This window comes from Lagopus leucura, unplaced genomic scaffold, assembly GCF_019238085.1.
Source record: "Lagopus leucura isolate 7727_CA_CO unplaced genomic scaffold, USGS_WTPT01 140-8_obj-0_obj, whole genome shotgun sequence".
Classification (NCBI taxonomy): Eukaryota; Metazoa; Chordata; class Aves; order Galliformes; family Phasianidae; genus Lagopus; species Lagopus leucura.
Window position 1 is genome coordinate 59,448 of NW_024964148.1, and position 6,630 is coordinate 66,077.

At 49.4% G+C, this 6,630-nt stretch overlaps 1 non-coding gene across 1 annotated transcript; it reads right to left on the reverse strand.

Moving 5' to 3' along the window:
• Window positions 1-5,881: 5,881 nt before the first annotated feature.
• Window positions 5,882-5,953, reverse strand: TRNAW-CCA. The gene has a single exon. It is a non-coding gene; the product is annotated as a tRNA-Trp (tRNA).
• Between the last annotated feature and the right edge of the window lie 677 nt (window positions 5,954-6,630).

Consider the following 6,630-nt stretch of genomic DNA (forward strand, 5'->3'; position numbering starts at 1 on the left):
TGTTAACTGGCATTCAGTAAGCCGCTGTACTCTTGTCCTGCTGCAAGAAGAAACACTGCTTGTATTGCACAAGGCAACAAGTAATGCACAAGAACAGTGCTTTGCCTCCAGACACAGCATCTAATCACAGCACTCAAACTCATCTGTAGGCAAGGAGAACAGTGCTGTAATCACCATTCCTGTGACACCAGTGTTCCAAGGCCTCTCTGTAGCTGCAATCCCCTCATCCTGGCTGCCAGCAAGATAAAAACCCTACGCCAAAGGCTGATGATGGCTTAATCTGTGCAGGATGAGGCCATTATCTTTCACATGATGCAACAGGGTCCATTTCCAGGGCTGAAGCCTAAACAGATACTGCTCCTCATCAATTACTTACATTTAACATTGCACATGCAAGCACCCATGCACAAAGATCTCCTCACTCAAGAGGATCCATGGCTCAATTCTACACAAAGAGCAATTTATTCTGCAAATACATCAGAAAGTTCTCCCAGAGGCTTCTCTTCAAAGGGAGTGTCATCTTCTTTGAGATAGCATCTTCTGGGCTGCACACAATGCTGGGAAGGAAGCGAGATGCCTTGAGGGGAACGTCTGGTTCCCCTGCCAGCATTCCTGTGTGCGAGTTCAATGGCTCAGAGCTGACTCAAGGTCTTAACTCCGCACTGTGAACCTCACAGGAGATGAGCTCTGATAAGATGCAAGGCTTAGAGACCAAGGGAAGCACTTTTGGAATGCTGTAATAGTAAATGAAATGAGATCTGATGACTCAACGTCATTTGGATCAGCCCGAGGGTGGAAGCGTTTGGTGGCAGAGGGAACACAGCAAGCAGCTGCCGTAAGGTGACAGTGCCACAATGTCCCAGCACTGCCCTGGGACCACCATGGGGACTGCCACCAGCTGCCTTTGCACCAGCACACCAGCAGTTGGATGGATGAGATGATTTTGGAGCTCTTCTCCCACCTCAGGGGTTCTATGAACGCATCCTCCAGCAGTATTTGCTCCAGCTGTTAATATTTCAACACAGACTCATTAATGCAGGCAATAGGGCTATAATTATGGTTTCTCGTGGCGAGTTACCACAAAGTCCTGAGTGCCACACAACACAGCCCAAGCTCCTGTTAATCACACTGATTTAATGAGGAGCTTCTTACAGCTCTTCCACCTGCGAGAAGTCTATGCATACAGTCACAATGCAAAGTTGATTTACAGGTATGTAATTAAGAGTCTGAATTAATCTGCATTCCATAAGCGAGGAATAAAGCAATCACCAAAATCGCTTCTAGTTTATCACTAATTAGCTGTCTGATACATACTCTGTTCTTAACCCAATGAACTGAAGGCTCTGAGAGCATCCCAGCAGAGCATAAACCCAACTGAATGCTCTGCAGCCAGAAATGGACATGGCTCCCTTCAGTAATCACCACCAGGATGTCAGAATCAGAAGGCAGCAAATAGGTGAAAATCCAAGTTAAATTCCCTGCTACGATTTGGGGATGCAAGGAAGCAGAGAGACGTCATCACTTTCCTCTGCCATCATCTTAACAAGCCCACAACCCACCTCATGGACAGAAGCTCCACAGGGCTTTCAGCCATTCCTAGGTGTGAAGCAGCAAGACAGACTGAGGACACGCTGATTACTGTCACCACAGTGCTACAGGTGGGGATATTTTCCACCAGCAGGGCCAGCCCTGAGCCAACCATTGCAGCCCAAAAGCCCCTCAGGCACTCAGAGCAGATCTCCATCCAGGACACATGGAGAGCAGCACATTCCTCTGTCACAGAGGGGTTCTGGACATCATGCATTAGGACAGCCAAGTGTCCATTGCTCTAAGATGCAAGCAGCAGCCACTAATTGGCACTGATTGCCATTACTGTGGAATCTCTTGTAAGAAAAGTTATTATTTAACATAGAGAACGTAATGAATGCATCAGTGGCTGGTTCCAATTTTGAACACAGTGCTAAATCTAAGCGATGTCAGTATTGCAGAAGAGAACTTGGCTTATTCTCATACCCAGGCTGGTGAGCAGACAGCACAAAATCAGGCTCAGGCTATAGAAGGATGCTATAATTAGCTGATTGGAGGTAATTGCTGCAGTTGTCATGAGCTAATACAATGAACATCAGTTGATATCAACTTGCAATTTCCTCCATTTAGCTGCACACACACACACAAAACATTCATGTGTTGGGAGATTCCTTACCTCACTGCTGGCAGCAAGGCAGCCTGCTGTCACTTTGAAGTCCTTTGTTTCAAAGGTTACTTCAGTACTTCTGTCTGAGTGAGGAGAAAGAAAGAAGGGCTTCAAATGCAAGCAAACGAACCTGAACTATCTGTAGTAAGGTTGCATAACGCGATGCTTTTGATAGCCACAGCTCTGGGGAACTTTAGAAATGGCATTGTTTAATTATCCCTGCAATACTCTTTGATTGCAGGTGGGGTTTGCATGCACGTGCCACCAGAATTCAAGCAGGCACCCACCTAAAGCAGACCCAGAATCCACAAGTGGTTAAGAGCCATTCATCTGCTGGGGATCACCCAAGCAAAGCAGCAAACACCACTCAGCCCACCCTGAGCCCAGCACAGCACAACCAGAATGCAATCTTCCCCTTATTTTCAACGGCCATACAAAGAGGCTGTGTTTGAGGCTCTGCTTTTGTTGCGACAGCTGCTGAGCCATCCGAGCAGCTCAGTGCACAGCTGTTGGATTCACGGTGGGTTGTTGGGTGGGTGTTTTTTTGGCAAAACATGTCTAAACCACTCAGGATTTGGGAACTCTTCTTTAGAGTGCAACAGAAATGGCCCCGCCACACTAATTGCTCCAACAAAGCTGGATATTCATTCCAGTCTGCAGCATACATGGGAAGTTTGCTCTCGTCTTTGAAGAGAACTTCAAAGGGCCCTGCAATAAAGGAGAGGTGGGGACAGAGCGGGGTTTAATCCTAAGGAACTTCTAAAAAGGCTTTTAGAGATTAAAACACGGAATGTTCCACCTCAGTAAAGAGAAAACCGTCTTCTCAGGTTACCCCAAACACCTTCATTTTGGATAGGAGTTCCCAGGCAGGTCAGAAATGCATGCATTCCAGCAGGCAGCCTGCTGGCCATCACCAGAACTGCTGGTAAGAACTACGCCCAGAGCACAGCTTGGTCTGAAGGAGACACATGCAACAGAGCAGCGTGCAGATCTGTGACAGCATTGCAAAGAGAGGCTGCTCCCAGGGGGGTGTATCTCATGTAATGCACAGGGAGCTGCTCTGTCAGCCAGCACAGAGCAAATACAGGAGTGGAAAGACGCCTCTGTTCTCTTTGGGGTTTGAAAATCAGTGTGAATACCACTTCTTGTCCAATCAACCCTCTTCATAAGGCCGTGCTTTTGTTTTCACCCCCCCCTCATTGAAGCACACATCTTACTCTCCCCTCCCAAACTGGAAAATAAATTAATCCCAGCTGCTATTCCGTATCGTTGGACCCTCAGGAATATGTTGCAGTTGGTCCTTGGATGAGGATACGTCCCTCAGAATGCAGTATGGTGCTGGAATTCTGCTGCCTTCCATTCCTGCCTGCCAGACAGAAGCAGCAGCACACCTCATTCCTCCCCATCCCGAGCTTATTGCCACCAAATGCCCCTGGGGAGGCTCAGCCTCTCCCCTCTCACTCCAAACCATCACCCTTTAGGTCTCATTCCACGTGACCTCAACCACAGTGCACGCAATGCACACACAGCACCGGCCCTGGTGTGGCTGCGCATCACCACCACTCACTTTGCACATCGAGCTCCTCTGGGTCACGCTCAGCTTCAGTGTCCTTCTGTCGTCCTATCAGTGCATTGCATTTGGTCTTGGACATCTCTCCCATCTGCAGAGCTTTTGGGAAAAAGAAGCAGAGCGCAGATGGTGGCCCCTGCTTGGAAGACATCTGCCAGCAGCTCCCCTCTCTCACATCACATCACATCCAGTACTTAGGACAACTTTGGGATCACTGCCATTGCTGGGATGGTTTCTAACCATCAGATCCCACCCAAAGATTTCAACACTTCCTTATATAACATCCTCATGAAGATTTAGTAGCACGTTATCAATTAAACAGGTTAAACTCATTACTTATGAGTAATTAGCAATTACAGATAAACTGAATAAAGCAACACACAGTTTTCCAGACCTTCATATTCCTGCCCCACCATTTTACCACTGGACCAGTGGTACAGCTCTCCCAGCCTCTTCCCCCACCCATGGAGGAGCACAGAGCATCCCTTCCAGCTCGGTTTGCTTGAAGACCTTGGGGATGGGCTGTCCTCCCCCACCATTTCCATTATTCTACACCCATTTGCTCATTCAAAATGTTCCTGCAGCAGGATTTCATTTGCTCTCCATATAGCTCCCTGTGGCAGCCCTCATTTAGTCGATGCCTTCAGTGCTGAGGCTGTTGCATTCAGATATGTCAGTCTAAAAGCAGCACATCGAGACAGATTAAATACAGCCAAGCAATTCTACCAGAACTAAGTCAGATGCCCCTGTTTATTTGACATAGCATAAAAGGAAAAGCACATACAATCCACAAACCAAAGATCAGCTTTGTTGGAGCTCTATGAATAAAATTGGATATTTCCAGCCATCCTCCTGCAGCACATTTCCATATATATTGCACAGAGTAAACAAATCACTTCTGGCACTGAAATATTGTGCATGAGTGCATGCAACAGCTGCTCCTTCGTGCATCAGTCACCTGTGATCAGATTCTTATTACAAGATGCACCATCCCAACAGGGGTGGAAATAAACCCCAGCGAGCACAGACTGCTTGGCTTAAGGAGCAGGGATCTTGCCTGAATACACACCTCATCTGCTTCCCCTTACGTGGCTCTGGATCTCCCTTTTATGCCTTTCCAGTCTGAGCAATGCTCTCTGCTCACTGTACAGCAATCAGGACATGATAAATCACAACAACCTCGACAGCACTCACTATTTCCAGGTAGGCAGGCACCTATCCCAAAGGACCCAAAATCCCAGCCAGAGGCATCCACGACACCTCCAGCAAAAACACTGCGATGAAAGGGATGGGGAGGTCAGGAAGATGAGTTTCACCCAAATTGGGGTGGCAGCACTCCAGAGGACATCCCTTACCTGTTCACATGGCCAGCAGGAAGCTGTGCTGTTCATGGAGTCCACCCTTCCCCACTGTGACATCGCCGCTCCCTACGGCAACCAAAGAAAAGTGAATGGGAAATAAACCTTTCCAAGGGGAAATGCTTCAACAGAAGTTGAAACCATCCGAAGCATCGCAGGAGGTCAACACTGAGAGGCTGCGTTGGAGGAATGGTCTGAGTGAATGCACGCGGGGGGGAAGCTCATACAGAGGGAATGTTGGTGCTGTGACCCCTGGGTTGAAGGAGGAAGCCACAGCAGTGATGGATACTTGCTCACTTTAATGCATGGATTTGCAGAAAAGAGGGCATAGAAATACACCCTGAAAGGCAGATGTTCCCACTGCTCAGTGCAGCCAGCTCACAGCAGGGCAAAGGAAGCAATGCAGCTCAATAGCAGCATTCTGATTCTACAACAAACCAAAAACAACTGCATTGACTATGCATTAAAACACAAAGAAAAGCCTTTTGGTGGCACTTTCTGTGAACAGACACATTCCACTCTTATCCTAACCCCAAAGCAGGATCCATCCTGCAGCCACCCCACAGAGTTCCAGGGAGCACGTTGGCTGTGGATAACACTTCCAAAAAGCAATTGCTTTGTCTTAATTTGTCTGAATTAAAATCCCAACAGCAAACGGAAAACAAACCACTCCGAAGCTTTGCTCCTTCTCTCAGACCCGAGCAAAGAAAACACTCTTCTGGAGCGAAAAAAAAAAATGAACCCGCCATGGGAACACGGTGACCCCGACGTGATTCGAACACGCAGCCTTCTGATCTGGAGTCAGACGCGCTACCGTTGCGCCACGAGGTCCCGGAAAGCCGACTCTCCGCCTGCCCCCAAGAGCCTACGCTCCACCCCGCGCATGCGCACAATCTCAAATTTTCAACCGCCCTTCCGTGGCTCTCCCGCTAACGGAAAGACCCCAAAGGGCTCCGTCGCCACCCCTCGGAGGCTCAGTACCTCTCCTCCCGAAAGCTGCCCCCAGCACCGCTAACCCCCATTACTCCCCAAGCCACACAACGCCGCTGAACGCATTTCAAGCCACCCGCCCGCCTGGCCACGCCCCCTCGAGCTGTACCACCGCCGGGGGAGGAGCCGCCCCGCACCACCGGGCAGAGCCCACGTGACCCCTCCCCTCCCCTGGACACCCCCCCGCCTTGGTCTGTCCCAACGCCGGCATCGCAGATTTAAAGGGGCCGCGCCCCGAAAAAGAGAGCCCCGTTCTGAGCGCGAGGTTGCGTGCTCCTGCTTCTCTCCCAACGAACCCGCTGCCCCTCAAACCCCTGGATCTGGGCCGCACGTGCACACCCGAAATGAAGCCCATCGTTCAGAAGAGGATGATAAAACCACTTTATTGCAACAGTCGCCAAGGCTGCCTTTGGTTGTGCTCGCGCAGCCGGGCTGGGAAAGTGCTGGCTTCAAGTGCAGGAATTGGGGTTGTACAAATGAGCATAAACACGTGCAGTTCCAGGAGCAAAACTCAACAG